Genomic DNA, 13,803 nt, shown 5'->3' with positions numbered 1-13,803 from the left:
ACTTTGAATAAACATTTTTTTAAAAAAGAGAATGGTAGGCCAAACAAAGCCAGAGCTCCCTGGCTGACAAGGTGAGAGTAAGATGAAAAAGGAAAAAGGTGCCTATACAGATTGACATTACAAGTGAGAAGCAGAATATAGAAAGTTCTGAGAGGAAGTTGAAATGGAAATAAGAGAAGCACAGTGAGAGGAGACTGACAGTTAACATGAAAGGGAATCCAAAAGTCTTCTCTATCTGTGTGAAAAGCAAGAGGGTGGTGAAAGGAAGGGTGAGGTCAATTAAAGACCCAAAAGCAGATTTGTGCATGGAGGCAGAGGACCTGGGTGAGGAATTAAATTGCGTACTTTGCATCTGTTTTTACCAAGGAAGAAAATGCTGCACAAGTCAGAATGAAAGAGGAGACTGATACTCTGGAAGGTCTAAAATTTGACCAAGGAAGAAGTTTTAGCAGACTGGCTGTACGTCACATTGGTAAGTCACCAAGACCTGATAAGTAATGGTGGAAATTGTGAATGCACTGTCCGTAATCTTCCAATTTTTTTAGCTACAGGAGTGATACCAAAGGCCTAGAGAATTTCACCCTTGCTCAAAAAAGGGTGTGAGGATAAATGCAGCAATGATAGACCTGTCAGTTTAACCTCATTGGTGGTGAAGCTTTTAGAAATGATAATCCAGGTCAAAATTAAGTCATCTGGGCAAATATGGATTGAGTAAGGAAAGCTAACATGGAGTTGTTAAAACAATTAGTATCTTTTATGTGATAACAGAAGGTTGATGAAGGTAATGTGGATAATCTGTTGTACATAGACCTCCAAAAGGCATTGGATAAAGTGACAAAACAGGCTTTTCATCAAAGATAAGGTCCATGGAATAAAAGTGACAAGAGGTTGCAAGGTTATGTTGTTCGGTGAGTGACAAGCAACAGAGTTGAATGGATTGTTTTCCAAACCGGAGGAAAGTATACAATGGGGTACCTCTGGACTTGAGGAGCACTGCTTTTCCTGATCTATATTACTGACTTAGACTTGTGTGGAGGGCACAATTTTCAAAATTTGCAGATGTGAAATATGTGGAGATTAGAGAGAGAGTTTTGAGGACATTGGCTTTTGGAACGGGCAAACAAGTGAAAGATTAAATTTAATGCAGAGAATTGAGAAGCAATTCACTTTGGTAGGAAGAATGAGGAGAGACCATATAAAATATAGGATATAATTTTAATGGGGTTGCAGGAGCTGAGAGACCTGCGGTATCTGTGTACAAATAGGGCAAGTTGAGAAAGCAGTTAATACTGCAAATGGGATTGGAGCTGGCTTTACAAATAAGGGCACAGAGTAGCAAAGCAAGGAAGTTATGATAAACTTGTATGATTATAAACAGTGTAGCAGCCTCAACTGGAGCATTGTCTCCGTGTCTGTGCACCTGGGACAGAGGCAAAGGCATCAGAAGGGGTGAAGAAATGTTTTATGAGAATGGTTCTAGAGATGAGGGACTTCAGTCAAGAGGATAGCTTAGGCTGTTTTCATCAGAGGAGCAAGTTGAGGGGTATTTCTATAGGCCTGTTCAGAATCACAAGGGGTCTGGACAGGGCAAATGGGAAGAAATTGTTCTTGTAGGCAGAAGGACAGAGAAATATCGGGGACACAATCTGTGAAAGGCAAAAGAGCCAGATGTGACATGAGAAATGGTGCTGCCATCAACATTTCTCTGTGAAATGATAGTTGCCATAGTTCGAGGTGGCCATAGGCTGCTCTTTCTTTTTTGAGCGAGAGCTGATTGGTGGTGATGTAACCTGAGAGTTACTACACCTCGGGCGAGGGGCAAGGTTGAGAAGGCGGATCCTTCTCTACAAGTACGGGAATTGAACCCGCGTTATGGGTGTCGCTCCAAATCGCAAACTAGCCATTCGGGCAACTGAGCTAATTGATTTTATGTTGTGAATGGTTAGGATCTGGAATTAATTGCCCAAGAGTGAGGTGGAGGTAGATTCAATGTTGGCTTTCAAATGGGAATTGGATAATCAGCTGGAGTGAATAAATTTACATTGCTACAGGGAAAAAGTACGGAAGTAGGTCCAGCTGAGTCTCTTTTGCAAGAGCCAGGATGGATATACTGGCTGAACAGCGGCCTTCTGTGCTGTAACCATTCTCCAATTTTTAAATTCTGATTCATATTGGTTGAGGTATAAATGTTCTCAAGGCCACTGGGAGAACTCACCTGATCTTCAAGTAGTGTTATTGAACCTTTTGCCTTTACCTGAGAGTGCCTTTGTTTAGCTTCTAATCCAAAGGACTGTACCTCTGAGAGAATACTGCACTAACAAACTGAAGTGTCAATCCCGATTTTGTGCTTGAGTCTCTGTGGAGGGGCTTGATCCTACAACTTGGACTCGGAGGCAAGTCACTGGGACTGACTCAAATTTTGTTTGCTGAGCTTCTTCCTTTGTAGAATCCTAATCCAAAAGTGCCTCCTTTTTCTAACAGCATTTTTGCATAATTATTGTTAGTGTAGATATAAATGGTCATTGTCGTAAACGTCATCAGTCCCTCGAAACGAGGGTGACATCTGCCAGGTTTCATGATTTGATAGCTGGTAACCCAAAATACTTAAACAGCTTTGTCATTCTAGTTGTTTTACTGCTGCTGTATATTTTGGGGTTTTAATAAGATGTTCAGTGGTGTTGTTGGAACTCACTGGCTGGGAAATTCCTTGTATATGCCCCCACGTTGCTCATGATGTAACGCCAATGAAGTGGAAGAAGACCACTTGACTGTGCTATTGAAAGGAAAGCTGCAGGGCTTGTTTTGCTTTGGGTTAGACATGGAATCATGATAGTGGGTGAGCAGTTTTCAGCAGCTCCAATAGGGATGGGGCTGTGGTCTGGTTGATTGCTGGTGGGGCAGAGAGTAATCAATTGTTGGGTTGCTTTCGACGTGACAAATAGTTTTTTTTTTCTCTTTACCAAGGATCTATAAACGTGGATGCAGTGATTAATTTCTGTATTTAACATGATGCCGAACATCTAGTGACAAAATGAACTCGAGGCCAAATCAACTTTCTGGAAATTGCACAGTACTGGGCAATGAAGTTAATAATCTTTATTAGTGTCACATTAGTGTTACATTAACACTGCAATGAAGTTACTTTTGCTGTGATGAGTTTTTAAAGGAGGGCTATTATTAATTCACTCTAAATGTCACAGCCCAGGGATCATGAGGATTTGGATACGGGGCAGAGCTGTGTAATGTGGGGCAAAGTTTGTTTAACAGATTATTGAAGCAAAGCCGGGAGGGACATTGACTTGGTGCTGTTTGCTTATTTTTGTATGGCAGCAATGACATCAGGGCTTTCCAAAAAAGCCTGAAGTTGCACAACTGAATGCGATGCATTCAAACAGACTATTCAAACTTCTCTGAAGATGGTTATGGACCAAGTGCTGGAAATAGATAGGTGCTTGATGGCTGGCGCAGGCACAATGGACTTCAGCCTCTTTTTGCGCTGTGAAACTCTGGCTGTGAAACTATTTGCACAGGCATGCATATAGGTTTCGAAGAAAGGGCAGAAACCCGTGTTGAGGAGAGTGCTACAGCAGCACCAATGGAGAAAGTACATTATGTAGGCACTACCAGTTGGATACAGCTAGCCCCTGCCATGAGTTTGGAAACTATTATACAGCACCTTTCATATTTCTGGGTGGGCCAAGTGCTTTGCAGCCTATGAAGTAATTTTTGAAGTGGTCATTTTTATACTACAGGGAAATATGGTGCCAGCTTTCGCACAACAGGGTCCCACACAACATCAAGATATATGATTTGAGAATCTGTCCTCCTGGAGCTAGTTGAGGGATAAACGTAGATCAGGACATGATGGGCATGGCCATATTTATGAATATTGTTCTGAGTCTTTTATGTAGCTGCAATTTACTGTTGTGTCAGGTATTTGACAGCCTTGTCAGTGCTGCACAACTTCAGTACTGCACTGAAGTATTAGTCCGATTATCTACTTGGATTTAGGACATACAGTGCAGAAGGAGGCTATTCAGCCCATCGAGTCTGCACCAACCCACTTAAGCCCTCACTTCCACCCTATCCCAATAACCCCTTCTAACCTTTTTGGTCACTAAGGGCAATTTATCATGGCCAATCCACCTAACCTGCACGTCTTTGGACTGTGGGAGGAAAGCGGGAGCACCCGGAGGAAACCCACGCAGACACGAGGAGAACGTGCAGACTCCACACAGACAGTGACCCAGCAGGGTATCGAACCTGGGACCCTGGTGCTGTGAAGCCACAGGGCTATCCACTTGTGCTACCGTGCTGCCCATATAGGCAGCCTTCTGATTCAAGCAAGAGCGGTGCCCCCTCCCAACTGAAATATCAGAATCTCAGTACAAATTGATAATTTCTAGGGGTAATGTTAATGTAAGCCTACTTGTGACAATAAAGATTATTATTATTATATTTGTAAATAGAAAGATCTCTTTTTGTACTGAAAATTTGATGTTTTAAAAAAAACTTCCACCCCTAAAAAAATCATTTATGTAGGAAAATGTTCTGTGTGCTTCACAAGCAGTGATCACTTGAAGTTTAATGAAGCCGAAAGAGGAAATGTTAGAATTAATGATTAAAATCTTGGTCAAGGAGATAGGTTGTAAGGAGGGTTTTAAAAGAGGAGTTGGGTTTAAGGAGGGCATTGCAGAGCTTTGGGCCGCGATGGTTGAAGGCATGGTGCCAGTATTAGTTTGAAATGAGTGGGGGTTATGCAAGAGACCTAAATTAGTGGAGTGTAGAATTCAGAGGACAAGAGGTGGACTTTGAACTGGAGAATGAGAATTTTCAATTCATGGCGTGAGTCCGGGAGCCACTGTCAGCGAGCTTGCTGATGGGTGATTAGAACCAGGTATCAGTTTGAACGCAGACAGTGGGGTTTTGGGTGAGCTTGGGTACAGGAAGCATCGCAGCTGAAAGACTGGTCAGCACAGCACTTAAATAGTTGAGTCCGGAAGAAACAAAAACTTGATTGGAGGATTCATCTGCAGGTGGCCTGAGGTGTGGCTGGAGATGAGCGATGTTAAGGAGGTGGAAGTTGTCGGATTTTGAAAGGGAGAGGATATAGAATTTAAAGTTTGGCTCGGCCAAATAAGATGCCGAAGTAGGAACTTTCATGAGCAGAATTGCTTATTCGGAGAGATTAGTAAAGTTCAATGTATAGTCTCTTGAAAACAATCTGCATGATGGGCTGAATGGTCATTTTCACCATTGTTATGATTTTATGTATCCAAAAGCTTGGCAATTAACAAATAATACAAATGCAATTAAATAGGTTTAGCATCTAATTAGGTCCCAGTTGAGTGGTCAATCTTTCTCGTTACTGAATTTGTTGGTCTCAGCAATTCCATGTTTATGCTCAGGAGACTGGGGGCAAGCAACAGCTGACATCTTTTTTCCCTTCCAAATTTTCTGCTTTTCCTCCGGTCCCCAGGGCTGGAATTATCCGAGAATTGCATTAAGCTTTTAAAATTCTTACCTTTGTTTGAAATCCCTCCATGGCCTCATCTTCTATATATCTGTAATCTCCTCCAATTCCACAGCCCTCAGACGTACAAGGCTGTAAAAGGCTCTGGTCAGACCTGATTTGGAATATTAAGAGCTTTTTTGAGCCTCGTATCGAAGGAAGGATGTGCTGGCCTTGGAGAACTTCCAGAGGGGATTCACAAGAATGATCCCGGGAATTAAGGGCTTGTCATATGAGGCGCGGTTGAGGACTCTGGGTCTGTATTCGATGGAGTTTAGATGAATGAGGCGGGAATCTAATTGAATCTTAAATATTACTGAGAGGCCTAGTTGGCGAGGACGTGGAGAAGATGTTTCACTAGTAGACTGGAACCTGAGGGTACAGCCTCAGACTGGAAGGGAAGATCCTTTAAAACTGAGATGAGGAGGAATTTTTTAAGCCAGAGGGTGGTGAATCTGTGGAACTCATCGCCACAGAGGTCTGTGGAGGCCAGGTCACGCAGTGTCTTTAAGACAGACAGGTGGGTTCTTGATTAATAAGGGGATCAGGGGTTATGGGGAAAAGGCTGGACATTGGAGATGAGCCATGATTGATTGGAGGAGTAGACTCAATGGGCCAAATGGCCCAATTCTATATCTCTATCTTATGGTCCTCTATCTCTGCTCCACTAATGCTGGCCTCGTGTGAATTCTGTGTTATATTTGTCCTCCATTGGTGACCGTACCTTCACTTGCCCAAGCCCCAAGTCCTGGAATTCCCTCACTGCATCTCTCCAACTCTCTACCTCACTTTCCTCCTTTAAGACACTTAAAACCTACTTGTCATATTTCCTAATAACTCCTGATGTGGCTCGGTGTCATACTTTGTTTTCTCCTCTTAGGCAGTCCCTCAGGATCGAGGATCAATTCCACTCTGGTTTGATGAGCACTGACATGGCTGATATATCCAATGCGTGATCTGCAGACTCTGCTACATGCAGGAAAGGTGCTGCTTGGACGGTTGGGTAGATGGGTCGTTTGGAGGTTTGCGCGCTCTGACACCTAGACTTTGCCTCTGTGTGCTCCCAACAAAACATTTCTATGTGCTTGATGCTTTTCTGGATGAGCCTGCTCCATTTTGTTCAGTCAAAAGCTAGGAAATCCTTGGGTTGGTAGGGACATGGATGTTTGACCAGTACAGAGTGCTTTGAGAACATTCTTATGGCGCGTGTCCTCCTGGGAGACTCCTGCAGAGATCAAATTCAGAGTAGAACAGTTGCTTCAGGAGTCTGGTGTCAGCTGGATGAATGACCTGTTCTGCCCAGCGAAGCCAGTTTTGAATGATTAGTGCCTTGATGTTGGGCAAGTTGGCTTGGGCAAGGACACTACTGCTGGACTACTTTTTTTGCCACTGGATTTGAAAACTCTTGCAACGCATTGCTAGTTGTGCTTTGAGGTGCTTACTGTAGGTTGTCCAAGTCTCTAGAAGGAGCACAATGATCACTGCTAACTGGAAAACCATGACCTTGGTCTCGGGTTTGAGATAAAGCGACACCCTATGCTCCTCCCCACCCCGCACCAACCCCCTCCAGTTCCTCGACTCTCTCAGTGCCATAGCCAGGGGTTCAATCGCCAGTGCGAAGAGCAGGGTACACCCCTGTCTCGTCCCTCGGTGCAACCAAAAGTACTCTGACCTCCTCATATTTGTGGCCACACTCGCCATCGGGACCTCGTACAACAGCCCAACCCACCTGACAAACCCCTCCCCAAACCTCTTCAGCACCTCCCACAGGTAGCCCCACTCTACCCTATCGAAGGCTTTCTCAGCGTCCATTGCCACCACTATCTCCGCCTCCCCCTCCCTCGCCGGCATCATGATAACGTTCAAAAGCCTCCGCACATTCGCGTTCAACTGTCTCCCCTTCACAAACCCCGTCTGGTCTTCATGGATGATCTGCGGCACACAATCCTCAATCCTCGTGGCTAAGACCTTCGCCAGCACCTTGGCATCTACATTTAGCAAGGAAATCGGTCTGTAAGACCCACATTGCAGGGGATCCTTGTCCCGCTTCAGGATCAAGGAGATCAGTGCCCAGGACATCGTCGGGGGTAAACCCCCCCCCCCCCCCCTCCCTTGCCTCATTAAAGGTCCTAACTAACAGCGGGCCCAACAGGTCCATATATTTTTTATAGAACTCGACCGGGAAACCGTCCGGCTCCGGTGCCTTCCCCGCCTGCATGATTCCTATCCCTTTGATCAGCTCCTCCAGCCCAATCGGGGCCCCCAGTCCTGCCACCAGTCCCTCTTCCACCTTTGGAAACCTCAATTGGTCCAGGAAACGACCCATCCCTCCCACCTCCCGTGGGGGCTCGGATCGGTACAATTCCTCGTAGAAGTCCCTGAAGACCCCATTGATGCCAACCCCACTCTGCACCACGCTCCCTCCCCTGTCCTTAACTCCCCCGATCTCCCTAGCTGCATCCCGCTTCCGAAGCTGATGCGCCAGCATCCGGCTTGCCTTTTCCCCATACTCGTAGACTGCCCCCTGGGCCTTCCTCCACTGCACCTCCGCCTTCCTGGTGATCACCAGGTCGAATTCGGCCTGGAGGCTGCGCCTCTTCCTCAACAATCCTTCCTCCGGTTCTTCCGCATACCTCCTGTCTACCCTCACCATCTCCCCCACCAGCCTCTCCCTCTCCCCCTCCTCCCTCCGCTCCTTGTGGGCCTGATGGAGATCAGCTCTCCCCTCACCACCGCCTTCAGTGCCTCCCATACCAGCCCCACTCTGACCTCCCCGTTGTCGTTGGTCTCCAAGTACCTCTCTATACTTCCTCGGACCCGCTCGCTCACCTCCTCGTCTGCCAACAGCCCCACCTCCAAGCGCCACAGCGGGCGCTGGTCCCTCTCCACCCCCATCTCCAAGTCCACCCAATGCGGGGTGTCGTCCGAAATGGCTATTGCCGAATACTTGGTATCCTCTACTCTCGCTATCAGCGCCCTACTCAAAATGGAAAAATCGATTCGAGAATAAGCCTTATGGACATGTGAGAAGGCCCCCGGCCTTGCAAATCTCCAAGGGTCCACCCCTCCCATTTGGTCCATAAATCCCCTCAACACTCTAGCCCCCGCCGGCTTCCTACCCGTCCTAGACCTGGAGCGATCCAGTGCAGGATCCAACACCGTGTTAGAGTCTCCCCCCCCCATTATCAGGCCCCCCACTTCCAAGTCTGGGATCCGACCCAACATACGCCGCATAAAACCCGCATCGTCCCAGTTCGGAGCATACACATTGACCAGTACCACCCTCTCTCCCTTACCACTTACCATTATGTACCTACCGCCATTATCTGCCGCAATGCTCGACGCCTCGAATGACACCTTCTTTCCCACCAAGATCGCCACCCCTCGATTTTTGGCATCTAGCCCCGAGTGAAACACCTGACCTACCCACCCTTTCCTCAGTCTTGCCTGGTCTGCCACCTTCAGGTGTGTCTCCTGGAGCATAACCACATCCGCCTTGAGCCCCTTCAGGTGCGCGAACACGTGGGCCCGCTTGACCGGCCCATTCAGTCCCCTTACATTCCAGGTTATCAGCCGGATTAGGGGGCTACCCGCCCCCCTCCCCCGCCGACTAGCCATGACCCCTCCTCGGCCAGCCATGCGCCCGCACCCCACACCCGGCCCGTTCCCCACAGCGGCATACCCCCGTCTCGACCCACCCCACTCGCTCCAGCTCCTCCTTGATCTTAGCAGCAGCAACTCGACCCCCCCCCCCCCCCCCCCCCCCCCCCCCCGCTAGGACCCATCCTAGCTGGTTTACTCCCCCCATTGCACTTCCGCAAGTCAGCTGACTCCTGCTGACCCCGGCCACTCCCGCCTCCCCTTCGACTCCTCCCATTGTGTGGCACACCCTCCTCTCCCGCTCCCCATTCACAGGCCTTCCCCCCTCCATTCTAAGCGCGGGAAACAATCCTCACTTCCTCGCCCCGGTCCCGCCCGCCCCCCCCCCCCCCCTCCAGTCTTCGGCGCGGGAAAAAAATCCCGCGCTCTCCACCTACCAGGCCCCACCACCAACCAAAACAGTGCCCAACCCGCCCCATCCACCACCCTCAACCCGAAAGAGAAAAACACAGAGAAAGAAACCCGAAACAATGCAAAGCCCCCCACGCCTCCTCCGGAGACTCAAAATAATGGTGCCAGTCCTTGTAGATAACCCACAATCGCGCTGGCTGCAACATGCCAAACTTCACCCCCTTCCTGTGCAGCACCGCCTTCGCTCGATTGTACCCGGCCCCCCTCTTCGCCACCTCCGCACTCCAGTCCTGATATATCCGAACCTCCACGTTCTCCCACCTGCTGCTCCTCCTTCTTGGCCCACCTGAGCACACACTCCCGATCGACGAACCGATGGAACCGCACCAGCACCGCCCGCGGAGGCTCGTTAGCCTTGGGCCTCCTCGCCAACACTCTATGGGACCCTTCCAGCTCCAGGGACCCCTGGAAGGACCCCGCTCCCATCAGCGAGTTTAACATGGTGACCACATAGGCCCCCACGTCCAGCCCCTCCGGGAGGCCCAGAATCCGCAGATTCTTCCGTCTCGACCGATTCTCCATCTCCTCGAACCACTCCTGCCATTTCTCGTGGAGCGCCTCGTGCGCCTCCACTTTACCACCAGGGCTAGGATCTCGTCCTCATTGTCCGAGATCTTTTGTTGAGCCTCTCGGATTGCCACCCCCTGGGCCGTCTGTGTCTCCAGCAGCTTATCAATAGAAGCCTTCATCGACTCTAGCAGGTCCTTTTTAATCTCTAAGGCAGCGCTGGATACCCTCCTGTTGCTCCTCCGCCCACTGCCTCCACGCTGCCTGGTCTCCGGCCGCCGCCATTTTGTCCTTCTTCCCTCCCTTCTTCTGGTCCACCACCACCTTTTTTGTCACCCCGCTCCTAGTTAAAGCCATATACTGACGGGGAACTATTATTAACTCCTTCCCACACCGGGAAACGTCGAAAAAGTGCCCTTGGGGGCCCTGAAAAGAGCCCAAAAGTCTTGAGAGGGAATCCTTTTGGCAGTGTTCTCTTCACCAATCTGCCCCAAAATGTCCGTGGAAACTCCTGAAAAAGGTCTAAGTGTCCGTTCCAGACGGGAGCTGCCGAATGCGTGACCTACTCCTCCATGGCTGCCACCGGAAGCCGCGTCCCCGCTTCTTCAGTGGCCCTGGTGAGATCTTTTCACAGTTGTTCCCTCTGCTGTTAGAATTCTCTTTTGATAAAGGTCCTCAGGTCAGTTTGCAGCTTTAAGCTTGCACTTCCCCCGCTTGCATGCTGGAAGGGGCCCTGTTTATCCTGATTGCAGCCAAATCTTCCACTGCTTCTGCCGGACCTGGCAGCCAAAAGACACAACACTCCTGGGGGACACCGTCAGGGGAGTGTTGCAGTCCTCTTGCCACACTGGGAAATGTCAAACAAATGCCGTGGGGGCCCTGCAAAAGAGCCCAAAAGTCCGTTCCAAGCGGGAGCTACTGAATATGCGACCTAGCTCTGCATAGCCGCACCCGGAAGTCCTCGGGTTTGAGATTTGATTGTAAAATATTATTTTCTTCTTGGTCGGCCAATGGCTAAGCTGGCATGTTGAAAGTGATCGTGGATTCTGTAGTCTTATGTTTGCCTTGGTCGAAGGCAGATCCTCCAGGTTTTCCGCAATATTGCCATTGCTATTAATTGATACCAACAGATGTTGTGCTGTGGGAGTTGGTTAGAAGAGGACCTTAGTTTTCCAAGTGAAAGGCCTATTTCCTCATGCCTTTGAGAAGGTAGCAACGATAACCTGGAGCTCAGTTTCTGAGCGAGCACACACCAAAGCGTCCTCTGAAACTGAAGTTGTGGTGTTTTTGGTTTTGGATTGAAGGCGGCATACGTTGAATAGTTTCCTGCTTGTTCTGTAGATTACCTGTGGCTACTTTGCTGCAGATGAAGTGTAGTATTGCAGCAAGGAAAATGGAGAAGAGAGTTGGTGCAATACCCAACCTTGTTTGACCCCAGTATTCACTGAGATAGGGTTTGTGGTGATTCTATTGGTGAGGACCACGGCTTGCATGTCATCATAGAATAGGCAAAGAATTTCTGAAGGCAGTCAAATTTGACAAGTATACTCCATAAGCCTTCACGGCTGATAGTCCAAATCTTTTGATATGGTCGAAATAAAACATGTACAGTGGTTGGCTTTGTTCCTGCACTTTAGTTAAAAAATTTTTTTTTTTTAATTTGCAACACAGCGCAGTGCCTGTCAATGGGGAAAACCCACACAGCAAATCTGGAAGGAGTTCCTCAGCCACTGGGGGGAGGCAATTAGGAGGGTTCTTGCAATGGTCACCCCTGTAGCAGTTGGGTGACTCCTCTGTAGTTCCTGCTATCTGACTTTGTTTTGTAGAGCTCCTGTGAAGCACCTTGGGTCATTTCATTGGTTAAAGATGCTATATAAATATAAATTGTTGTCAAATGGGTGCAATTTAGACATTTCATGCTATGTCACATTTAAACTGCTTGTTTGTAATTGGAATTGTGCAGTAAGTCACACTTTCCATGTATACATGGATTTTGGATAGGTTCCAACAGGTTATTTATTATATGATCAATAATTATTTCTCCAATTTTCTCTCCTCCAGAGGCAGTGACCCATACTAGATTAGTTTCATGAGCTACCACAGATTTCTGATACCTCCTCTTAAATGACCATTAGTCGTGTATTGCCCAGTGTCATCTGTTGTCAGGAAATTACTAGAATCTACAATTAAGGATAATGATGGACATCTTAACTTTTCAGGTGATCAAAGAGCGGCGGCTATAGTTATAAACGGTAGGCCACGCCCCATCAGCCTGACCAACTCGGGTGGGGTAGAAACATATCCAAGATTGCTGGTGACCATGGGTGGCATTGTAAGCAGTGTAGGTAGAAGCATAAAAGTTGTAAAATTATTAATAGGTTAAGCAAATAAGCAAACCTCAGGCAGTTTTAGACTGCTACAGGTAGCATTCTGCTAATGGAAAATGCCACTCGTGTAGCCACTGCACAGCAGCAGTGTGAAACAGCTTGCTGAACCTGTTAAAATTTTTGAACTGCTGTGGCTTTCCAGGGCTATTTGGTAGAAGCAACATACATTCACATACAAGGACCCATTCTCTGCAATCAAAAGGATTATGTTCAAGCCTTCAATTACCTGGGGGTTTGGGGAGCTGATAGTTCCTTGTTGCTATCACCGTGGCAACATCTTGACCAATAGTCAGCATCCCTTTCTCCATATAAATTGTTGCGATCATTTGAAATTTGGCATTCTTGTATTTATCTTGATGAGTGCAAGACTATACGTTTTGGCAGCATGTCTACAAAGTGACTGAATTGACAAAGTTTCTTTCTAAAACTAGAAAAAGTGGAGATTAAAAGAGATTTGAAGGTTCAAATGCATGAATCATTACAATGGCATTGGCAGAGAAAATATTAAAAACAGCTGATGCATTGCTGACTTTATATCTAGAGGACTACAATACAATGGGGTAGAAGTCATGCTTCAGCTATGCAAAGACCTGTCAGACCACGCCTGGCATACTGAGAGCAGTACTGGACACCACACTTCAGGAACGATACGTTGGCCTTGGAGGGAGTGCAGTGTGGATTTGCTGGAACGATACCTGGTTTCCAGTGATTGATTTACAGGGATCAATTTACATACTCATGTAAAACCCAGAATCTTAGATGTGATTTGATCAAAGTTTTCAAGATAATGAGAGGAGCCCTGAGGATAGCTAGAAATAACTTCTGCTGATTGAGGACCCCAGGACTCCGGGTCAGAGTTTAAAAATTAGAGCCAGGTTTTCAAGAATGATGTTCGGGAAAACTTCTCCACACACAGTATGGTGGAAGTTTGGAACTCTTCTGTAAGAGCCCAGGTCAATTGTTGATTTTAAATCTGAGATTGAAGGGTTTTTATTAAGCAAAGGGTTTAAGGGACATTGGGCAAAGAAAGGTATATGGAGTGAGGTAACATATAAACCATTATCTAATTTGGACGCATAAACATTTTTGAAAGGCTAAATGGTCTCCTGTTTCCATGTTCCATAACACTGTATCAGCTGGTTATTCAGCTGTTGGGTATGTTGCGACTGAGTCCAGCCATGTATGTAGCACTTCCAACTGGGACATGATTTACTGCATTGCTGCTCCGGCTGAGATCAGCTAATTCAGCTCAGAAAAGGAATTAAATCTTGGACTCGCATTGTGTTTGTATAGCTGAGCACGGCATCACATTTTGAGCTGTTGAAG

General features: G+C 47.3%; 1 protein-coding gene across 3 annotated transcripts in view; it reads left to right on the top strand.

Annotated features, from left to right (window-relative positions):
• Positions 1 to 13,803, top strand: part of tgfbrap1 (transforming growth factor, beta receptor associated protein 1) — a 108,860-nt gene that overhangs the window by 1,836 nt on the left and 93,221 nt on the right. For 2 of the 3 annotated variants that reach the window (XM_072476653.1, XM_072476654.1), the window contains exon 2: positions 367 to 472. The gene's annotated coding sequence lies outside the window, so the exon portion shown is untranslated. The remainder of the gene's footprint in view (positions 1 to 366; positions 473 to 13,803) is intronic. The other variant, XM_072476655.1, reaches the window with a different exon arrangement.

Source organism: Scyliorhinus torazame, chromosome 15 (genome assembly GCF_047496885.1).
Source record: "Scyliorhinus torazame isolate Kashiwa2021f chromosome 15, sScyTor2.1, whole genome shotgun sequence".
Classification (NCBI taxonomy): domain Eukaryota; kingdom Metazoa; phylum Chordata; class Chondrichthyes; order Carcharhiniformes; family Scyliorhinidae; genus Scyliorhinus; species Scyliorhinus torazame.
Note: the sequence above shows the minus strand (reverse complement) of the source record. Positions and strands in the feature narration are given on the sequence as shown.